The sequence below is a fragment of the Oncorhynchus mykiss genome, chromosome 20 (assembly GCF_013265735.2).
Source record: "Oncorhynchus mykiss isolate Arlee chromosome 20, USDA_OmykA_1.1, whole genome shotgun sequence".
NCBI classification, from domain to species: Eukaryota; Metazoa; Chordata; class Actinopteri; order Salmoniformes; family Salmonidae; genus Oncorhynchus; species Oncorhynchus mykiss.
The window spans coordinates 26,306,264-26,331,246 of NC_048584.1; positions in this window are offsets into that span (position 1 = coordinate 26,306,264).

Below are 24,983 nucleotides of genomic sequence, written 5' to 3' on the forward strand. Positions count from 1 at the left end.
TACTAGTTTGTTCAAAGTGAGAGTCCAGTATTATCAGGAGGGTACGTCTATCTGCAGCATATGGGGAAAGCTCAATTACATTTATTACAGGGTGGATGCTCCTCACCTAACCCAATCCACCTCACTTAACCTGGGGCTGGCTGTGTTGCCAGTGGTGTCGTAATGGACTGTAATCATGTAAATCCCATGGGTTTGGCTTCAGGGGACCACAAGAGTGGTGGTAGTGGAGCACCACTCTTGTCGTCTCCATACTAGTCATTTTCATCCAGGGTGGTAGTTTTCTGCTTAAGCTGGGGATGGAATGTTGGAAGAGGACTGTATCATACTGTAGGAGTATATCTCTGGACAGACTCATAAATACCAGTGGTGGGGCTTCTATTGTATTTTGGGATAACCGTATTGCCATCAATTTCACCTCACGGTGGTGGATCCATGTAGTTAGTGGGCGTTGGAATGACTTATCTCTTAGCTCTTTATTTCATGAGAGCTTTCTCCATTGACAGATAATTGAATCACAGATTTACCACCAATGAATGCATAAAAATGGAAACAAATGGAAAAAAAACACTAACTTGAAGACTTTATGCTGTTATTTAAATAATAGCCTATAAAGAAAGAGGTACCCTATTCCCTTTTGAATGAACCTCCTCCCCTTGTGGTGCTACCTCCCCAACAGGCCATGGGAAAAGTAGTGAGGACTCCAAACCTTAATCCTCTGTGGTCTTCATCCTTAATAAGCCATCAAGACAGCACTCAGACACAAACCTCATTTCATATGAATATTTGGTTAAGTTGCCTCTAAACCTAGTGAGCAGATTTTGTCAGATTTGATGGAGAATGTTCAGTTGTTTAGGAAGACATTACACATACTGGTAAAAACCTATACCTCTGGAAAGCATTGGGTTTTCTGTCCTCAACTCAGCCTGAACACAAATTGTAGCGAAGGTCTTTTTCCTCTGTCAGTTTTCTTCTCCTTCTCTGGAACCTGCCATTGCTGGAGGATGCCCTCTCTCCCTCCAGCCCTCTCTCCCTCCATCCCTCTCACCCTCCAGCCCTCTCTCCCTCCAGCCCTACATCCCTCTCACCCTATAGCCCTCTCTCTCCCCATCCCTCTCACCCTCCAGCCCTCTCTCTCTCCATCCCTCTCACCCTCAAGCCCTCTCTCCCTCCATCCCTCTCTCCCTCGAGCCCTCTCACCCTCCATCCCTCTCTCCCTCCCACCCTCCATCCCTCTCTCCCTCCAGCCCTCTCTCCCTCCATCCCTCTCTCCCTCCATCCCTCTCACCTTCCATCCCTCTCTCCCTCCATCCCTCTCTCCCTCCATCCCTCTCTCCCTCCATCCCTCTCACCCTCCAGCCCTCTCTCCCTCCATCCCTCTCACCCTCCAGCCCTCTCTCCCTCAAGCCCTCTCTCCCTCCATCCCTCTCACCCTCCAGCCCACTCTCCCTCCATCCCTCTCACCCTCTCACCCTCCAGCCCTCTCTCCCTCCAGCCCTTTCTCCCTCCAGCCCTCTCACCCTCCAGCCCTCTCTCCCTCCAGCCCTCTCTCCCTCCAGCCCTCTCACCCTCCAGCCCTCTCTCATTCCAGCCCTCTCTCCCTCCATCCCTCTCTCCCTCCATCCCTCTCTGCCTCCATCCCTCTCACCCTCCAGCCCTCTCTCCCTCCAGCCCTCTCACCCTCCAGCCCTCTCTCCCCCAGCCCTCTCTCCCTCTCTCCCTCCATCCCTCTCTCCCTCCATCCCTCTCTCCCTCCAGCCCTCTCTCCCTCATCCCTCTCTCCCTCATCCCTCTCTCCCTCCATCCATCCATTCCTCTCTCCCTCCAGCCCTCTCTCCCTCCATCCCTCTCTTCCTCCATCCCTCTCGCCCTCCAGCCCTCTCTCCCTCCAGCCCTCTCTCCCTCCCTCTGTGTTCTCCACTCATCCCACTCCCGCTCCACCACCACTCAGACATTCAGAGTCAGACACACTGAGTACATGGAAAATATGACTGAATTCTTCCCTAACTTCAGATAATGTGCAAGGCTGGTGCTGTTGCCTCTGGTGCTCTGCGGGCAGGCATGACACAACTAAACACAGGGGTAAAGAAAGCATACCAGGCAGTGAGCAGTTTCTCTGAGGTTGTGTTGCTGGTCTGGACGCAGTGTGACACATTCATCAATTGAAACCTTCTTCACAGCTGGGCAATGGTGGAACTTGTTCATACTTAATGTCTATGGCAGAGCTAAGAGTTTTTCCAACTTGTTCATAATTGTTATGGCTGTACATGCAGCTGATTATTCTTGATCTAAAAAAGGGTCTGGGGGAGTTAAGGACTTCTTGTATGAAAAGGTGAGATATTGTATCCAATGCCTCCACTCCACTGCTATAAGGGAACCGACTGATGGTTCAACTAGTTAATGTGTCATAGAGAGACGTTGGAGCACAAAGCATGAAGACAGCCATCAACAGATATGAGTGATGACCAACTTACGACCCCCCCCCCACCCCCCCCAAACAGAGGGAGAGACTATTGTGTCGGAGAATAGGGGGAGTCTGGCTTTGGGTGGGGTTGAGCATTTGAGGAGAGAAAAGGGAATGCATTTTTTGCATGTGAGGTGTTCAAATTGAAATCTTATGCTGAGTGCTTTTCCGATGTAACCGCCCCAAAAAACGTTATATCAAGCTTTTCTGTGTGGCATTCAGACTGTCCTCAAGAGTGCTGACGCTATCATGTATCTTTTACATTTGATCAAATGGATTATGCAGTCATTGTTATCCATGGCAGAGGGTTTCAGGGTTTGGAAATATGCAGAGGAACTCAGAAACTCTCAGCCTGTTCGACATAAGCCATAATTTCCATTCCCCCTGGCAGGCTGTCCATCTCCATCTTGGTTCAATGCCAGAGAAACATCTGGGGAAAAGGGAGTTTCACAGTTTATTTCTAACTCCTTTTATCTTTTGTTTGTTCCTTTTAATTCCTTCAAATCATCTTTATTGAGGCTGTCTTGCTGTTTATATGTCCAGCTAGCTTTAATGATCATGAAAAAAGGTCTGCATGAGGTCAGTTGTTTGAAAACTTATATGAAATCCATTAAGATCTCGCCTTGAAATTCCCTGTTTCTTTTTTTATTTTATTTTTTACAAACTTGATAGTTTAAATTAAGTCTGGATTCCTAGACTGAATTCAGTTTGTCCTCAACTGCAAACCCTAACTAATAGTACAGTGTACAGGCTGGGGGGAAAACGTCTCAGACGAGGTACATTACGCCAAGGCCAAACATTACACCGAGGCCCATGTCAACAGGTGAGTATGTGAAAATGATTAGGGGAAATTAGCTCATAGAAAGAATGGTCTGGAAATCTCTTCAGTTACCCCGGTTACCTGACGCTCCAGTGTAAAGCAAGCACTCATAAATCCTGAGGCGGCTCTGGAGAGATGTTCATAGTCTGAGAGAAGGGGAAAGAAGAGGTAAGGGCAGAAGGCAAGAATAAGAAAGGGAGAGAGAGAAAGAGGAACTGAGAGACAGAGAGAAAGGGAGATAGAAAAGTGAGAGAGAGAGAACGAGGAAAAGAAAGAAAAAGGAGCGAGAGAGAGAGAAAGAAAGAGGGATGGGGGAAACCTCACCCTTGACTCAGCCAGGATGGGAAGTGGAGAAGATTGGAACCCTGGGAGGAAAATGTGCACATCTTACGGATGACTCACGCTCTCCCCTCATGCTAAAACTAAACTCACCACAACCTTTTAAGACCTCATTTTGTGCAGGGATGCTTTTATAGTCTGTGAGACACGCTATTCATATGAAGGGTTTTGTTTCCTTTCTTTGTGTTAGCGCTGCACAAAAGCATGTGGAATTTGAATTTACCATGTGGAAAGTTCAATTAACCGACTGCTACCATGTTGATATACTATATAAAAAATGAAATACCTCTACCTCAGCAGAGGCATGTGGTTTAGTCTGATTCACAGCAGGCTACTGAGAAGAAGGCCCAAAAACAAGCATGTGATCATCTCACATGGCAGCCACAGTTAGCATACTTTATCCTCCCTATCCTCTGATTTTCCCATATTTCTCTTCACTTCCAAACAGAAACAGCATGTTATGATACTGTAGCACATGGCAGCCATAGTTAGCGTACTATTTTTTCTCTCCCCTCTCCGCTTTCCCATTTTCCCTCTTCATATTCTGCCCCCTATTCTATGCTTCTCTTCAGAACAGCAGGTAAATCTATCGGTCCAGCTGCGTGACGGTTCCTCAGACACATCTGTCCCGGTATCTAAGCCAACGCACTTTGGAGGGGGACTCTTTTCCCATTGACATTGGCTCAACTAAACAGTGTTCCTTGTAATGTAACAAAACTGCACACACAAAAACATGTTCCAGATCTACCATATCACATTGATGCTTAAAATCATTGATGCATTTATAAGAAACATAAACTACCAATGAACAAGTAAATTAATTCCTGAATCAAAAATAATTTTTCTGTCTTTGTTATAGCAACCTTAGTTTAACAGGTCTATTTTCCTGTTGTGAAAATATGGTTTGTATTTACTCTGATCGGTCTTGTGAACCCTAGATGGCTTTCAACAGCAGTCAGAGTGAACTTATAAAAACCTAAATAGCATTCACTCACAAGTAAACATCCTCACAATAAATACCTATTAGAAATCAAAACAAGTATTGAAAGAAGTCTGGAGTGCTTTTTGCAATTACATAACTTCACATGGTGGGATTCAGCATAAACAATGACAAACAACGAGAAAAGTTCACCAGCATAAATAAGAGCTGTCTATACTGTTTGCACTGGTATGTACTGTATAAGATGGAGTCACATGAGGTTGGTGGCACCTTCATTGGGGAGGACGTGCTCAAGGTATTGGCTGGAGCAGAATGAGTGGAATGGTATCACATAAATCCAACACATGGTTTCCATGTGTTTAATGCCATTCCATTTGCTCCATCCAGCCATTATTATGAGCCATCCTCCTCTCAGCAGCCTCCTGTGGATGGAATTATCACCCATCTAAATAATGTTGTGCATCACCAGTTTTGCACTATACCTCTCTGCCTCGATGTCTAAAGTCCAAAGGTTAAAGTCCAAAGGTTAATGTTCAAAGGTTAGTCTCTGTTCACTCCCAACTTATTTTTACAGAGCCCATAACGGCCATAAAGATTTACATGACATCAGTGAGAGGCTGTTAATGAATGATGAGAAAAGGCCTGCCTCTTGAATGTGTGTTGTGTTGGTGGTATTCCCTCTTAAGCAGGAAGTGTGGGAAATGAACCATCTGTCATGTACAGCAAATTGGCCGGTGACAATTTTTCATTGCAGCATTTCTCGTGTAGATTCAGGAGCTACCCCTTTCCTGCAGTAAAATGACCAAATCACCCTTTAGTGGACTCATGGGTTGAATGTTCATATAAAGACAGGTGTTTGCCTTTCCAAATAATGTCCAATCAATTGAATTTACCACAGGTGGATTCCAATCAAGTTTAAGAAACAGCTCAAGGATGATCAATGGAAACAGGATTCACCTGAGCTCAATTTGGAGTCTCATAGCAAAGGGTCTGAAAACATGCAAATAAGATATTTCTGTTTTTATTTGGAATAAATATGCAAACATTTCTAAAACTTGTTTTCGCTTCGTCATTATTGGGTATTGTGTGTAGATTGATGTTTTATTTAATACATTTTAGAATAAGGCTATAACTTAACAAAATGTGGAAAAAGTCAAGGGGTCTGAATACTTTCCAAATGCACTGTATATAAAGGGTAATATTGGGATGCAAACTCAAAATGGAATACTGACATAGTACAAGTGTCTTCTTTTTTTTTAAGCCCATAACCATGTATGTGAGGTGTATACTTTTGTTTCAAAGTAGATTTGTTTAAGGCTACCAACAAACACTCTGTGTGACCCTGATTTAGCCCACTGCGGTAAAAATGTTAGATTTTTTCACGTAGTCAGCTCAGGGATTCAAACCAGCGCCATTTTGGTTACTGGCCCAACACTCTTAACCACTAGGCTATCTGCAGCCCCGACAACCAGTCTCTGTCACTAACACATACAGTCATGGGTGTTAACGCTACAATTTACTTAAAAAGAAAAGGCACCATGGGGAATATGCTAAATAGGTGTTACACCATACAGTGTTAAAACAACACCCAACAATGATTTACTGTAAAACTACAGGTGTTCATTTTTTACACTGAGAAAGTGTAACAGAGTCAGCACTAAGCAAAGTGAGTCCAGTTTACTCTAAATCAAGTGTTATGTTTTACACTGTAGGTGTTGCGTATTACTCTATAGTGGAGCTATGCAAACACCACAATTGAGTTAATTTGAACACTTTAAGAGTCAAATGGGGAACACTGCAACAAAGTTAAAGCTTTAAGACTTTCAAAAGTATTATTGTAACACCAGTACAGTGGGACTCGTGTACACTGACAATAGTGTAATTTTTACAATTTAAGTGTTAAATGTACACCAGTGATTTTGCTGTGTTCTGAGAGTGAGTTTGTGAGTCTACTTGTGTGCACCACAAGCTCATACATGTGCAAACCGTATGTGTGAGCAAGAAATAATAAGCAAGAAACATAGCATGTAATTTTGTATCACTGTAACTCACTAGAATGCCAAATGTGAATGTGATGTTGTCAGCTGGCGCCCACCTGAAATACGGAATTGTCATGGACCAATATCAGTATCTGACATATACCTGAATAGTGCCTATGTATTGGTTGAGTTGCTAATTCAACCAATGAGAACACGTAAGGGATAATCAGCAAGGGGTTATGCATTGTCTGGAAAATAATGAATGACGTTGCATTATTATATGCAACTGAGTTGCATTATTTTCCAGAGAATGCAAAGCCCCTCGATGATTATCCCTTTCATACCAAGGCTATAATTTAACACATTTACTGCTAGAAATGTTTTCATTTGCAGGTAGAAACGTGTCCAACATCCACTAAATAGCTAGACAGTTTAGTAGATAGTAACAGTAGTTGCCTTGGTGACCTAACAGACTTGCTAGTTTAGCGAACCAAACCATCAGTCCTAGCTTGCTATTATGACAATCAAATTCAACAATGCCAATAATGTTTTCAATTCAACGTTTGCTTTCAAAAGCAGCACAAACATAGAACATGTAAGAACTATAGCCATTGAATTCTACCGTGCAAATATACTGTGCATAATTGGGAAATAATGCACGCCCTATAATGCCCTTCAAGCCAATCAGAAATGTGTATTCAACAATGCCATGGTATAATTTGACATAGTCCATGTTCTTAACCGACCTGCCTAGTTAAATAAAGGTAAAAATGTTGAAGCTAGTATATACAGTACAGGAATGTACTGTAAACCAATGAGACCTATATGAAGGGGTATACTGTGAAAAGTCAGATTCTCTGTGTTGTGGGTCATGGGGAGAGCACCATCAGACGGAAACTCTTCTGAGCTTGTGCAGACAGAGGCCCAGCACCCCAACTCTGTGCTGAAACAGCTTACAGAGGGACCAGACCAGGAGCTTTTTCTGCTCGCTGAGTAGATCAGAATGGTAGAGAGAGAAGCAGCAGCAGTGACCTCAATGGAAAAGAATTCAGCGCCGCGGTTGATTCTCCCTCCCCTAACATCCAACTCAATACGTGTTCTTCCCTGAACCCACTGTTTAGTGGAGGGAGAGAATAAGCCTTTTCCTATTTTAAAATGGCCACAACCGTTCTCTTTCCTCCCCCTTCCTCCTCCATCCACTGGATCAGTGTAACATTGGTTGCCACGTTAGACTATTTCTCCTCCCTGCTGCTGTTGTTCTCACTGGGAATAGAGATCAAAATCAAGTTATTGCTGGCACATGTTTGCATCCACTGAATTATTTCTTTATTGTACTAAATCCTCTCTTCAGTAAAGAATGAGATCCATTTGGACTGTCTCATTTTACTGGTTTGACTTTGTGGAAACGCTGAGAGTTTGCAAAAGCACAGCACAACATCCACAATTGTGGTCCTCTTCAACCTAGTCATAACATAGCCTCTAGTGAGTGGTATAGCCTACCACCGGAGATTTGGTTCTGGGTGCCGGGATTAACCTGGGCTGTGTCCTAAATGGCACCCTATTCCCTATGTAGTGCACTAGTTGGACGCAGACCTGGACATTATACTGTCGTTGACCTGTGATCCCATGTCCTCTTTATTAGTCTATTCTCCTTGTTTTGGGGAGGATTCTGTCATGGAGGCCGGTGAGGGGGATATTTCATGTGGTGCTCTTTGAGGCTCGCCTGGTGCCAGCCACATGTTCTTTTGTGACGCAGGGGCAGACGAGAACCAAGATTTATGCAGAGCCTCCTATTTCACCCAGGAAATGTGTTGCTTAAAGCTTTCAGATGTTGCTTGGGGGATGGGGATTGGAGATGGGTCATTGGTGGGCAGAACTACAATAGGATGCCAAGGCTGGAGGCAGCAGACCCTCTTTACGGTTTATTTGAGTTACCAAATGTTATTGGACTGTGTCCCAAATGGCACCCATTCCCTACTTTGTGCATTCTGGTCAAAAATAGTGCATGACATAGGAAATGATTTGGAACTTAACCTTACTTTGAGTTACATAGTGAGAGACACACTGACTCAATTAGCATGGATAGAAGTTTCCCATCATGGGAAATATAGTGTTGTGACTATGATTTGTCATGTGGCTCATCACATATGAGGCTCATGTGCAATTCATTTGACCTTAGGGCCCTGGTCAAAAGTAGTTGCTAATATGTATTTGTGGGCGTCTTTCTTTTGGTCCTCTGACGTAGATTTTTCTGAACCAATCATAGAGGTCCTCAGACGTATGGTCTGGACCGGCCTATATTTGGCCCAAACATATGCATTCAGATCAGGTCCGGTCCGGGCCAGCCTTGATTTAGACGTTCAGATCAGGTCCGGTCCGGGCCAGCCTTGATTTACACGTTCAGATCAGGTCCGGTCCAGCCTTGATTTACACGTTCAGATCTGGTCCGGTCCGGGCCAGCCTTGATTTAGACGTTCAGATCAGGTCCGGTCCGGTCCAGCCTTGATTTACACGTTTAGATCAGGTCCGGTCCGGGCCAGCCTTGATTTAGACGTTCAGATCAGGTCCGGTCCGGACCAGCCTTGATTTAGACGTTCAGGTCCGATCCGGACCAGCCTTGATTTACACGATCAGGTCCGGTCCGGACCAGCCTTGATTTAGACATTCAGATCGATTCCGGTCCAGCCTTGATTTAGCCCAAACATAGACGTTTATAATTGGTTCAGATTTGGTCCGGACCAAATATGAACCAATCATAGACATCTATGTTTCAAAACTTTGGACAGTACTGTACAGCACAGTAAAGTAGAGCACAGCACAGAAGAGTAAAGTAGAGTCGAGTACAGTACAATACAGTAGAGCATACTAGAGTAAGTATGTGTACTTTATTGTATTTAAACTTGGGATATCACTTTTAACAGTAAAAGTCCAAAAAACACTGGAGGACATCTTTAAAGCTTTTTAAAAAACAAAAAAAAGTCCATGTGATAAATGGGAGCAATAATACATATTTTTTTGCAATCTTCAGTTCGGTCCTCTTTGTTATTAACCTCTACAGGATCACCCCCAGGACATAGACATATCTGATATGGGCAGAAAGCTTCAATTCTTGTTAATCTAACTGCAATGTTTCAGGTCCTGAGCTACAGGCAGTTAGATTTGGGTGTGTCATTTTAGGATATTTTTTTTTTAAATGGTCCGATCCTCATTAAGAGGCACGAAAATGATTATTGTGATTTAATGCCTACTTAATTGAGAATGCATAGCAGTTGAAATTTGCCCATAGAATCAATGACAAAAAATATATATATTTTCAATGTCTGTAAATTATATATTTTCAATGTCCGGAAAATACTTATTTTCAACATCCCTAAAAATACATATTTTTGAAGGCCGGAAAATACGTATTTTCACCTTTCATTCAGCACCTAAAATACTGTACATGTGATGTCAAAGTCTGGAAAAGACTTCTAAAATATGTATTTTCAATGTAATTTTGCTTACTGGGTTCTTTCTGAGGCTGTGGCCTGAGGCTTAGCTATGTATGGTATATATTAAACAAGTTACACTTAATTTCCTGCGCCATGTTTATGCAACTGTAATTCTCAGACTCTCAGACACCTGGACTGAACATTAGGTCCTCTCTTTCAACCTCCATTTCTTACGATTCAATGTGGCCACTGCAATTTAAAGGGGCAATCTGCGATTGCTACATCAATTTTGGAGGATTTTTAAATAATGAAAAATACCCATCGATTCTCAAAGAATATATTATGCCTCATGAGCTTAGTTCCAACTGTCGTACCCCATCAGAACCCCCCCCCAAAATTACTCCATTGTTTTTATTTGGGGGGGGGAAATGCTGTAAATCATTTAAATCTCTGGATGGTCAGTCTTTGCATCCATAGGTCTATATATGAATTTGAGAGTGGCTAAATTTCTCCAGCTCTATCCCTCAGCTGTTTTCTAAATCAGTGGCGGGTGCCCACTTTGTTGTTTAACCTGCAGATTGCCCCTTTAACCAGTGGCCGTTCCGGCCCAATTCCTCAGTTAACTGCTGTCATTAAAATGTCCCTTAAAGACAGAATGGCTGCTTATTTGAATTCTGACTTTCTTTACACGATATCAACGGAGCGTTTTCTGTTTAGCTCTTCCTATTGCAAGGGTCAAAGACATACGCAAAATACGTAACAATGGGCTCACACAAAAGTAATCTGTTCCAAAATGGCTGACTATCCAGAACCTAAATAGACATTATTCTACTGTAAGTAGCAGAAGAGCTACTGTACTTTTCACTTCTTGAAGTGACATGTCTCCCCTGCACTAGAGGATAGGCATTGTCTTCTTCTATCATATTCTTTAGAAAATCCCATTTAGTTCTCATAGCACAGAGACACTCATTTCCCATAACTCAGTGCTCTATAATTCAGACGCCTGAAATAAAGAGCAGATTTAACCAACCCATCAGTCTCAGATGACTCATAGGCTGCATCCCAAATGGCACACTATTCCCTATTTAGTGTACTACTTTTGACCAAACCCTATGCGGAGAATTGGGTGTGCCATTTGGGATTGCATACCATAGACTACACAAAAAGAGTGGCATATGAAAGAGAATAGCGCAAGGTCATTGCCTCAAGTGATGTGGACTCTGCACAGAAAACACATTCAATATAAACTACTAAAATACTTTGTCCCCAAATTAGAGGCTTTAGAGAGAGAAGGACTGACTGGTTTGCGTAACTTGGTTTATGGCCTAGTACCACACAGATTGCAGCCTTGAATATCATTTTCTCATTTTTTATTATTACTGGTGTCCTGCCAGGTACCTCCTTCCCTGTCTGCTCTGGCTAGTGTTTGAACAGAGGGTTGGATGATACACTGATGATGTTTAAAGGGCAGCCATTTTGTGAACTTTCTGGTTTTAGAAATTCAGTCTACAGCGCTCCCACTTTTATTCTATCTATACTGATTCAGTTTATTCTAATGTTGACAGCCAGCTAGGGATTATTTTATTCTAATTGCTCAAGCATTGTATCCCTGTTCCCTAAAGAAGCTGAACAGCTATATTATCACCTTGGGCTGCTATCCAAACTTCCATAGTGTCGATTGACCAATCAGAATAGCAGGAGATTTGGATTTAAAGGACCTCACACTTATGTGTGTGCCAATGTCTGGAGTCCCATAAAGAAGTTACAAATTGAGCCGATATTATCTGTTTCAGCAGCTACTTTCTAACAGTGTTTTCTACGATGCCAAGCGGCAGACATACACAATTTCAATTCCAGTTTTTAAAACAGGTAAGGATATCCGTTCAGTGGAAAAGACTTGAAAGCACTCCAAACTCTAACTTCACAGGTTCTGTTCTCTCTCTGCTGCCTAATGTATTTTGCAGTGCCTCTATCTAGAAGCGAGTTCATTGACTTACTAACTCTCGAAAATGTTTGATGTGTGACAAAACCAGATGCTCCTTGGACTGCAGTATTGAAACTAGATAGAACATCATCTGTGACTCAGCAGCCAAGTAGCTCAGACAGGCAGTGCGAAGGCTGAAACGTGTCTGCCTGAACTCAATGTCTTTCTCACAACAACTTCTCAGTGTCTCAAATTGGAATTCACAAGTCCCCGAAAAAGCATGTTATAAAACATCCTTTTTACAATCAGCATACCTGTGCATACCTATCCGCAACCTGACCATGACTTCACTAAAGACATTAGACACCATTGCAACCAGTTTTGCCCGCTGGGAGGGCAAGTTTTTTTAAGGTGAATTGGGCACACCCTGTCTGTTTCATGGGGATCTACAGTGGCATTTTGCTGTAATCCATTTGTGGTGGTAGAAAAGTATGATATAAACAGTATGGGTCCTGTCATTGCTGTCATAATTACACCCATGCTCTATGGAATTTAGGGCTGAAGTTGTTTGGTTTACGTTGACATAAAGACCAGTCTAAACTTTGTGATAGCCAGGTAGTGCATCAAATTCCACTTCTGTCTACCTGATTAGCAAGGCACAGCACAACCATAAACATCCAAATGGGCTATAGATAAATAGGAATAAAATGGGCTATAGATAAATAGGAATAAAATGGGCTATAGATAAATAGGTATAACATGGGCTATAGATAAATAGGAATAAAATGGGCTATAGATAAATAGGAATAAAATGGGCTATAGATGAATAGGAATAAAATGGGCTATAGATGAATAGGAATAAAATGGGCTATAGATGAATAGGTATAACATGGGCTATAGATAAATAGGAATAAAATGGGCTATAGATAAATAGGAATAAAATGGGCTATAGATGAATAGGAATGAAATGGGCTATAGATGAATAGGAATAAAATGGGCTATAGATGAATAGGAATAAAATGGGCTATAGATGAATAGGTATAACATGGGCTATAGATAAATAGGAATAAAATGGGCTATAGATAAATAGGAATAAAATGGGCTATAGATAAATAGGAATAAAATGGGCTATAGATGAATAGGTATAACATGGGCTATAGATAAATAGGAATAAAATGGGCTATAGATAAATAGGAATAAAATGGGCTATAGATAAATAGGAATAAAATGGGCTATAGATAAATAGGAATAAAATGGGCTATAGATAAATAGGAATAAAATGGGCTATAGATAAATAGGAATAAAATGGGCTATAGATAAATAGGAATAAAATGGGCTATAGATAAATAGGAATAACATGGGCTATAGATAAATAGGTATAACATGGGCTATAGATAAATAGGAATAAAATGGGCTATAGATAAATAGGAATAAAATGGGCTATAGATAAATAGGAATAGAATGGGCTATAGATAAATAGGAATAGAATGGGTGTCACGATCGTCGTATTGAGGAGACCAAAGCGCAGCGTGATGTGAATAAATCTTTTTAATGAAAACACACGAAGTACACTAAACAAACAAACAAAATAACAAGACGACCGTGACCGCTATCAAAACTGAGTGCAAACATGCAACATCACAGACAATAACCCACAAACCACAATACAAAACAGGCTACCTAAATATGGTTCCCAGTCAGAGACAACGACAAACACCTGCCACTGATTGAGAACCATATCAGGCCAAAACACATAGAAACAGACTAACTAGACATGCAACATAGGTTGCCCACTCATATCACACCCTGACTAGACAAAACATAGAAACAAACAACGCAAATAATGGTCAGGCCGCAAAACCTAAACCTATAGGGCAGGGTCTGGGTGGGCATCTGGCCGTGGTGGCGGCTCTGGCGCGGGACGTGGACCCCACCATATTCTTTTCCCTCTTCAAGGGCCTCTTTAGAGTGGCGACCCTCACCTTCGACCTTGGGTCTAAGACCCTAATTAAAGGCCCCACTGGACTGAGGAGCGCCTCAGGACTGAGGGGCAGCTCCGGACTGGCTGACGGCTCTGGCGGCTCCTGGCTGGCTGGCGGCTCCTGGCTGACTGGTGGCTCTGGCGGCTCCTGGCTGACTGGCGGCTCCTGGCTGACTGGTGGCTCAGGACAGACGGGAGACTCCGGCGGCTCAGGACTGACGGGAGACTCCGGCGGCTCAGGACTGACGGGAGACTCCGGCGGCTCAGGACAGACGGGAGACTCCGGCGGCTCAGGACAGACGGGAGACTCTGGCGGCGCTGGACAGGCGGGAGCACCTATAGGGACGAGACGGAGAGACAGCCTGGTGCGGGGGGCTGCCACCGGAGGGCTGGTGCGTTAAGGTGGCACCGGATAGACCGGACCGTGAAGGCACACTGGAGATCTTGAACACCGAGCCTACCCAACCTTACCTGGTTGAATGCTCCCCGTAGCCAGGCCAGTGCGGCGAGGTGGAATAGCCCGCACTGGGCTGTGCTGGCGAACCGGGGACACCATGCATAAAGCTGGTGCCATGTATGCCGGCCCGAGGAGACGCACTGGAGACCAGATGCGTAGAGCCGGCTTCATGGGACCTTGCTCGATGCCCACTCTAGCCCGGCCGATACGAGGAGCTGGAATGTACCGAACCGGGCTATGCACATGCACCGGGGACACAGTGCCCTCTACCGCATAACACAGTGCCTGCCCGGTTCCTCTCTCTCTCCGGTAAGCACAGGAAGTTGGCGCAGGTCTCTTCGCCACACTCCTTGTGTGACCCCCCCAGAAATATTTGGGGTTGCCTCTCAGGCTTCCAGCCACGCTGCCGTGCTGCCTCCTCATACCGGCGCCTCTCTGCTTTCGCTGCCTCCAGCTCTACAATATTCCCCTGGCTGTGCCCAGGGTCCTTCGCCGTCCAGAATCTCCTCCCAAGTCCATGAGTCCTGCGTTCTTTGCCGCTGCTGCTGCTGGCCGTTACCGCGCTGCTTGGTCCATTGTTGGTGGGTTATTCTGTCACGATCGTCGTATTGAGGAGACCAAAGCGGAGCGTGGTGTGAATGCATACTTTAATGAATGGACGAAAACACACGAAGTACACTAAACAAACAAAAACAAACTAACCAGACGACCGTGACCGCTATAGAAACTGAGAGCTAACATGCAACATGACATAGACAATAACCCACGAACCCAAACTGGAAAATGGCAACCTAAATAGGATCCCCAATCAGAGACAACGATAAACAGCTGCCACTGATTGGGAACCAATCCAGGCCACCATAGACCTACAATATGCCTAGACTAGTCACACACACCTAGACATACAAAAACCCTAGATGAGACAAAAACACACATACCACCCTCGTCACACCCTGACCGAACCAAAATATATAAAGAAAACAAAGAATACTCAGGTCTGGCGTGACAATGGACTATAGATAAATATAAATAAAATGGGCTATAGATACAGTGCCTTGCGAAAGTATTCGGCCCCCTTGAACTTTGCAACCTTTTGCCACATTTGTATTTTTTTGTGAAGAATCAACAACAAGTGGGACACAATCATGAAGTGGAACGACATTTATTGGATATTTCAAACTTTTTTAACAAATCAAAAACTGAAAAATTGGGCGTGCAAAATGATTGTTATTCAGCCCCTTTACTTTCAGTGCAGCAAACTCTCTCCAGAAGTTCAGTGAGGATCTCTGAATGATCCAATGTTGACCTAAATGACTAATGATGATAAATACAATCCACCTGTGTGTAATCAAGTCTCCGTATAAATGCACCTGCACTGTGGTAGTCTCAGAGGTCCGTTAAAAGCGCAGAGAGCATCATGAAGAACAAGGAACACACCAGGCAGGTCCGAGATACTGTTGTGAAGAAGTTTAAAGCCGGATTTGGATACAAAAAGATTTCCCAAGCTTTAAACATCCCAAGGAGCACTGTGCAAGCGATAATATTGAAATGGAAGGAGTATCAGACCACTGAAAATCTACCAAGACCTGGCCGTCCCTCAAAACTTTCAGCTCATACAAGGAGAAGACTGATCAGAGATGCAGCCAAGAGGCCCATGATCACTCTGGATGAACTGCAGAGATCTACAGCTGAGGTGGGAGACTCTGTCCATAGGACAACAATCAGTCGTATATTGCACAAATCTGGCCTTTATGGAAGAGTGGCAAGAAGAAAGCCATTTCTTAAAGATATCCATAAAAAGTGTTGTTTAAAGTTTGCCACAAGCCACCTGGGAGACACACCAAACATGTGGAAGAAGGTGCTCTGGTCAGATGAAACCAAAATTGAACTTTTTGGCAACAATGCAAAACGTTATGTTTGGCGTAAAAGCAACACAGCTGAACACACCATCCCCACTGTCAAACATGGTGGTGGCAGCATCATGGTTTGGGCCTGCTTTTCTTCAGCAGGGACAGGGAAGATGGTTAAAATTGATGGGCAGATGGATGGAGCCAAATACAGGACCATTCTGGAAGAAAACCTGATGGAGTCTGCAAAAGACCTGAGACTGGGACGGAGATTTGTCTTCCAACAAGACAATGATCCAAAACATAAAGCAAAATATACAATGGAATGGTTCAAAAATAAACATATCCAGGTGTTAGAATGGCCAAGTCAAAGTCCAGACCTGAATCCAATCGAGAATCTGTGGAAAGAACTGAAAACTGCTGTTCACAAATGCTCTCCATCCAACCTCACTGAGCTCGAGCTGTTTTGCGAGGAATGGGAAAACATTTCAGTCTCTCGATGTGCAAAACTGATAGAGACATACCCCAAGCGACTTACAGCTGTAATCGCAGCAAAAGGTGACGCTACAAAGTATTAACTTAAGGGGGCTGAATAATTTTGCACGCCCAATTTTTCAGTTTTTGATTTGTTAAAAAAGTTTGAAATATCCAATAAATGTTGTTCCACTTCATGATTGTGTCCCACTTGTTGTTGATTCTTCACAAAAAAATTTTTTATATCTTTATGTTTGAAGCCTGAAATGTGGCAAAAGGTGGCAAAGTTCAAGGGGGCCGAATACTTTCGCAAGGCACTGTAAATAGGTATAAAATGGGTTATAGATAAATAGGTATAAAATGGGCTATAGATAAATAGGTATAAAATGGGCTATAGATAAACAGCTTTAAAACGGGCTACAGGCTTTCACTTGCCCCTTCAATTGGACACAAGAGATAAACAGTACTGGAACGGAAGACAATCATCAGGGATAAGGACAGTGTGTAGTCATGGTGACGAGGCTGGAGGGAGAGGTCTTTGTTTGGTGTCTCACCAGCAAAACTCCCCCACCCTCCCTTGCCTCCCTTCTGTTCCAAATGGACAAACATTTGACTTGAGCAAGTAAAAATGTATTCTGTTGGTGAGTGAGAGAAAAACTTAGGGAGCAGCCCAACTGTGTCTCTCCATATTCCCCTACCAGACAGAGAGATCCACTGCAAACATCCCACATCCCATCACCCTGGCCCAGCCAACATCCCCTCTCTCTGTCAGCTGGGAACCAGAAACCCTTCAGAGGAAATACCAGGGAAGATACACAGAAGAAATCAAGAGGAGAGGAGGGAAGGGGAGACCTAGTCAGTTCAACAACGGAATGCATTCAACCAAAATGTGTCGATCGAATTTAACCCAACCCCTATGTATCAGAGAGATGCGGGGTCTGCCTTAATGGACGTCCACGTCATCGGCCCCCAGGGAGCAGTTGTTGTTGGGGGTTAACTGCATTGCTCAAGGGCAGAATGACAGATTTTCCCACCTTGGGATTCAAACCAGCGACCTTTCAGTTACTGGCCCAACACTCTTAACTACTAGGAGAGGAGGCGAGGAGAAATGGTGGTGGAGAGGAGAGGAGAGGAAAACAAAGGGGAATAAGAGGAAAGGAGTGGAGGATAGATTGGGATGGGAAGAGACAGGAGGAGTTGATGGGAGGAGAGACACACTGACTGACAACTGAGCCAAGAGTAAAAAAAAAGAAGAGAACTGTAAATAAATAAATGTCTGAATTTGAGGTTTCCACGTCACATGTTTAACTGGAAAAGGGATAAGGTGAAAGTGAGTCACTTGTGAATTAGGAATGGATGAAGCCAGAGGATACTAATTATCTGATTGGTCATGTAAAGATTGCTAGTTTTCTGATTGTGGACAGATGCTCATATTTAGATGAGCCACTAGTTTCTCCATGCTGCTAGTTTCTCCAAGCTTCGTATTCAGCTGGACCTTTGAATGGGGTCAAGCTAGCCACCTGTTTCCTTTCTCTACATCACATCATGGCAACACGCTAAGCATAGATCAGAATCCTAGATCCAGCCTCTGGCCCACCTACACTCACTAAAATAAGGCTTCCACTGAATACGTGTTACGGTTTTCTTCTGGTGAAGGAGAGGCGGACCAAAACGCAGTGTGGTTATTTTTATACATCTTTAATAAAGATGAAAATAGAACAATATACAAAACAAGAAAGCGTGAAAAACCAAAAACAGCCCTGTCTGGTGCAACAAACACAAAGACAGGAACAATCACCCACAAGAGACCTAAAGAATATGGCTGCCTAAATATGGTTCCCAATCAGAGACAACGATAAACACCTGCCTCTGATTGAGAACCACTCCAGGCAACCATAGACTTACCTAAAATACTTCACTCAACACAATCCCATAACCTACAAAAAAACCCTAGACAAAACACACCACATAAATCACCCATGTCACACCCTGGCCTAACCAAAATAATAAAGAGAACACAGAATACTAAGACCAGGGCGTGACAATACGTTTAAATAACTTGCCTTATTGAGGTGGATTCCAGCCATGACTTTGATTCCTAATTAGTGAGTTAATTTGCCACCTTTTTAATTGCTATGCTCAATAAAATATTTAGAGGTGCAGGTCAGGGAGGCCTCTTGAGCCTCCACCTGTTTAAACCCACCTATTTAGCCATGCAAATAAACACCAGTGAAAAGAGAGAATGACACCTTTTGTCCTGGAGGCTTTGCTAACACAAATACAGATCACCATTTTATTTCTCAGCCCTGCCTGCCACATCAACAGAGGGAGTACGCTTGGCTGAGGTGCAAATAGAGAGAAGAAAAAACATGTCCTCAGATCGAACTAGAGAAAAAGAAACAACACTTAGAGCCAAAGTGGGAGAGAGAGAGGGGGAGGGAGAGAGAGAGAGAAAGGGGGGAGAGAGAGAGAAGGGGCAGGGAGGGAGATAGAGAGAGGGGGAGGGAGATAGAGAGAGGGGGGGAGAGAGAGAGGGGGGAGAGAGAGACAGGGGGGGAGAGAGAGAGAGGGGGGAGAGAGAGAGAGAGAGAGGGGGGAGAGAGAGGGGGGGAGAGAGAAGGGGCAGGGAGAGAGAGGGGGGAGGGAGAGAGAAGAGGCAGGGAGGGAGATAGAGAGGGGGAGAGAGAGAGAGAGAAGGGGGGGCAGAAGAGAGCACTTACACAACTTTAGTTTGTATGGATGTTGCATTTTGGATGTTGGATTAATCCACGCATGCACTGTTACTGTCAAGAGTGTAAGAAACTAATCTTCTATGCTGCGTATAGAATTCTATCTAGTCTGTTTTCTTTGTCTTTCCTGTGTCTTCAACAAATAATGATGTAACGTCGATCACGTTTTATTCTGTTTTTAGGAGAATAGCTCCACTAATAATGACTCAACATAAATATTAATGTTTTAAACTTTATTTATTTTAGCCCACCTCCTCTCCTACAATATTTTAGCCTCCCTATGTTTACACAATTGTTACGTCCCATGAATTATGCTCCATGTTCACTTCAGCGACTACGGGAACCAGACATGTTATGTTCAAACAAAGGAAAGACATGCTTTTGTCTCAAAGATGTAGCCTATGAGTATACTTTTACTCTGCAGTCAAATGTGTATTTGAAAGCGGAAAAACATTTTTGAGCAGCCCACTTTAAACAGGGAATGAGTCATCACAGCATAGCTCCTCTTTGTTCTGGGTTTAGTCAGATGAAGATGTGGAGTTGAAGGAAGGAGGAATGGAACTTTGGAAGGGATCGAAAGTATAACAACGTGTTCATTATTTAGACAGACATTATCAGAGTTCCAAATGAGCAACAGATAGCCAAGCGGTTAGATTGTTGGGCCAGTAACCAAAAGGTTGATTGTTCAAATCCGCAAGGTGAAAAGTCTGCAAATGTGCCCTTGATCAAGGCACTTAGCCCTAATTTCTCCATGGTTGCTGTTGATAATGGCAGGGCGTGACCCCACTCTCATGGGGATATGCAAAAAACACATTTCCAATACACATTTGTTTCAAATATGTCAAATTTAAGCATCCACCAAATTATTTAGTATTATAAATGGCACCCTATTTCCTATATAGATTTTACCAAGCCCCACACAGCCAAAAATAGTGCACTATTTAGATAATAGGGTGCCATTAGGGATACATAGGTTTCGGTGAGACTCCTCCTTGCCTCTGATAGGCACAGGATATTTTACCTCAGAATTACAGTACCCCACCCAGAGATGTATATTTAAAGCATCCTCTCCCCTCCCTCTTTCCCTGTAAATGACACAAATGACTACTATTATCCTCCTTTCAAATGCACCTACTACAGTGGAAGAATCCCTAAGCGACAATTTTGGGGGGGGGGCGTTGAAAATTGTATATAGTAAATGTTGTAGTCTGGGTGTGAACATTCACAAAAACACATCTTTGAACATTCTAAACTACAAGAATGTAGCCTATGATATACAGTATGCAGTAGGGTGCCATGTTGCAGAAAAATATCAATTCTAGCCTGCATGTATAGTTATTATTTATGCATACAGTGGTAGTATCTGATTTTAGCCACAGAAAACTCCTTTGTTGTTGACCCAGTAGGAACATTAATGGAGAACATTAAGCATAAACACCTGCACCCTCTAATCTTCAGCATGTTGAGACTGAGCAGACAGCATTCCTTCACAAAACAGCTTTCCCAGAGTAGCCCCTCTTTAAAACAAGAAACCCGGCCTTAGCCATATCCTGCATTGACTTTGGCTATCATCACTATCACTAAAACGCACAGCTGAGTGTGAGAAGGAAAGTCATTCTAGACATGTGGCCTAACAAATAACAAATGTTCATTTGGGAGAATTAATATAGAAATTTGTCCATTCACCACCACATCAGTGAATCTTTCCGTTGTACATCCCTCTCAGAGGTTCAGAGCTCAATGCAGATACAGACAGTTGGAGACCTTCCCAAAGAGAAACATTTCATTAGCTTTGTTCATGCCTGAACTGAGAGAGATACACAAGCCATCTCTCCCCCCTCACTGCCACATCTCCAAATCTGAATCTCTCTCTCCCTCTCCCTCTCTCCACTTCTCTCTTTCCCCTCTCATTCTAGCTCTATCACCCCCCCTGTCTTTCTATCCCTCTCCTGTCTCTACCTGCCTTGTGCATGATTCTACATCATTCATCAGCTCACTATAGGGGAGAAGTAACACACACCAAATGAGTCTCTGCCTCTCCCTGCCTTTCCCCTCCTGGCCCTGCCGCACCCTGTCCTGCCCTGCCCATCCCTGTCTTTACTGAGGGAATGTTATTAGGATTGGAGGGAATGAATGATTTACTGTGGATATAGTCTAGAGCCTAACTGGCCAACCAGGCCTGGTGAGCTGTACAGTTTGGGTGATATGTACTTCTACCATGTTGAGGTTCTTTGAGAATTATTTCAATGTACAATAAATGAGTTTTAGATCATTTAAAGTGAGTCACTTGTGAATACTTACATAGCTGTTATGTTTACTAGTTATTATTCCATGTTAAGTAGGATTTATATCGTATGTTATGATGTTTGTTACACTGAGTTACTGTACTTTCTACTGATTAAAGCAGAGGATTGGAGTACAGTATTCAGGCAAGAAGCTGAAGAAGTAAAAAGCATAGAACAATTTTCTAGTCCTCTAAACGGCTCTCCCATTTCCAGTCATTGGTTGGCTTTTGTTCCACTTTTTCTCCATCCCAATGAGTCTAATTTTTTCCATTCCATATTCTTGAAACTTGATCTCTTCATGGTTTCAAACACAGCTTTACCATCCATGTGTTTTCCTGCTTTTGTTTTATACCAAAGACCCCTAATAGTACCTCATGATGCCTACAGCTATAGGAGGGAGCAGACTCAGGTACTGTTAAGTTGAGTTCAGGCATGCGAGTGATGAAGATAAAAGGTTTGATTGAATCGTTAGCGCTGAAGTTCCGTATTATAGCCTGAATTAACATTTAAAGGCAATGTTCCCGCATTAGAGGAAACTGCATTCATGGTAAACGCTGCATATGTCGGTTCCATCAGAAATGACCTTTACATTTCAACCACGCTATAGCCCTCAACTTCTGTGATACGGATTGAATAGAGACCATAGGTGAGAGAAAGGGATGGCAGATTGAGGAAGGAAAGGAGAGCATCATTCTGTTCTCATAGACACAAGAGTTCAATTCCTCCTGCATCTGGAATCACTTAGTTTCATGTTGCTGGATCCGTTTTAGCAGAGGTCTGCTGTATGACTTCAGCTGTGGTAACAAAACATTTACAGGGAAAAATAGTAACGACAGTGAACCTGATTGATTTATCAAAATTATTGTTTTGTTGCATTCTCACAGGTAAAATTAATCAGTGCACTTTACTTATTGTGCACTATTTAACCTCATTGGAAAATACATGGTGATTTTTGCATGAAAATTAAATCCTAGCTCGACCCAGGAAGTGTAACAATTGCAGTGGCGTGTATTCATGGCTGCCAAGGGAAGCCGCCCGTAGCATTGGCCTCCCTTGACAAAAAAAGTATAAAAATGAACCAATCAGCGTTGAGCTAAACTGAACGAGCTCAACTGTGATTGGTCCTGGCACACAAAAAGAAAGTGTCAAGGGAAGCCTGTTTGGATTTTGGCGTCACTCCTATCAAATCACATTGAGAGCATACATCATTGACAGAAAAACTTAAATTGTTGCATCTTGTGTAGTTGTCCTCCGGTGGCTAGCTAGCTAGCTAAAAATCATCCCTTTCCTGAATTAGCCATGGATGGAGATAGGGATTTGGTGTTACTTCATTCTCTGTACTGACCAATGATTGTAATGGCGAATCAGATTCAACCATTAATTCATACATTGTTGTGCCCCTGGCCTGAGAGGATGAAAGTTCAATATGTAGCTAGATGTAGAAGGCTAATGTTAACTAGCTAACGTTACTCATGAATGGAAGTTAGGCTAGCGAGCAAGCATTTTAACCAGATAGCCTAGGTCAACAAAAATAAAAGCATGTACTGTATGACAGAGTGATAAGAGGATGACATTGGCGTTTCTCTACAAGTAGGGGGGGTCAACATGTTCTTCTAATTGCATGAATGCGCACGCGCACACACACACACACACACACACACACACACACACGCACACACACACGCACACACACGCACAGAAATCAGAACCATGGAGAGCCACATCATATTTAGCTTACGTTGATTGAACTAAATTGTTTTTACAATCTTTTAGTTGTCACTGTATTAGACTAAGCAGAGGTGATTTGATGATGTTGAAATGTTGAAGTTGAAATGGTGCTTGAATAGTGGAGGCAGCTCCTGTTTTCTTTGCGACTTGTAATAGTTGTTTAGCGGACCGAAAATGTCAGAAACATTATCTTGCTTGACCATGCTGTAGGTCATGTAACTTTCTGTTACTGTACATGCAATATACTTAATGAACTTCGTTGGACAGAGGTTGCTATCCGGTTTTGTAATAAAACAAAGGTGTGGTTGAATTTATTATGCCACTGTGTCTTCTTATTGTCTCGGTCTTTGAATTAACAGGTTATAGAGTAAACAATTCCATTATCACACAACACCACATAGGTTGAAATAGGTTTTTTATGAGTTTTAATTCATGAGTTTTAATTGTTTGCCCTCAATTTGCGTAGATACAGTTTGGAAACTCAAGCTATAGGCTGCTGTAGGGCTGAACCTGCTGAGTTCTACAATGTTTTAATTATAACCCTTTCCCTGGCTTTTCTCCATTTTGTGTCAGGTGAAATATTAGTCACTATCGGGAGCCACTGTTAGTAATACCCACATACATTTATAACTCACTTTAGTGTTAGTTTTCTTCCATTAGCATAATTTCATTCCATTCCATTTTCCTTTCTTTCCGCTGTTATATCCGTCCGTGTATGTCACAGTTGTTGAAGGATGAGGACCAAGGTGCAGCGTGGTGAGCGTACGTTTTACTTTACTTACAAATGACGCCGACAAAAAAAACAATAAACCATACACAACAAACCATGCCGCTCAATGCTATGTGCCATCAAACAAAGTTAACCTCCCACAAACACAGGTGGGAAAAAGGGCTACCTAAGTATGGTTCCCAATCAGAGACAACGATAGACAGCTGTCCCTGATTGAGAACCATACCCGGCCAAAACATAGAAATAGAAAATCATAGAAACACAAAACATATAATGCCCACCCCAACTCACGCCCTGACCAAACCAAAATAGAGACATAAAAAGGATCTCTAAGGTCAGGTGTAGTTGTTCCTGACGGTCGCTAGCAATACTGGATCATGTTAGGCTAACGTTGTGCAATAATTTGGGTCATGTAGCCTATTTGAATCATTATGTAACTCAGACCACACGTAGCAGGTTAAACCTGGAGCCTGGCACACGGTTCACCACGAGTGGATCGTTGTCATACAGCTTCATGATGAGTGAAAATTAGGGTCGATTTATAGGACTATAGTTCAACCCCTATTGTACACTTTTTTACACCATCCAATATTTAATGGATTGAACTTGAATATGAATGAATATGAATGAATCAAACAACACAGTATTTTTTATTCATCAATATATTTAGTGCTCTCCAAACTTGTTTTTTATGATTCATACATACTTTCTTAACCCTAAAATATGGCTAAATAATCTACAAGATCAGAGTATTTTTTTATCTATTAGTTGGTGCTGAAACGGAGACGAAGATGCGTAGATGATATTCTTTCATTGATCCCTGATTTCTAAACCCGTTCTCTTGATGTATTCTAGTCT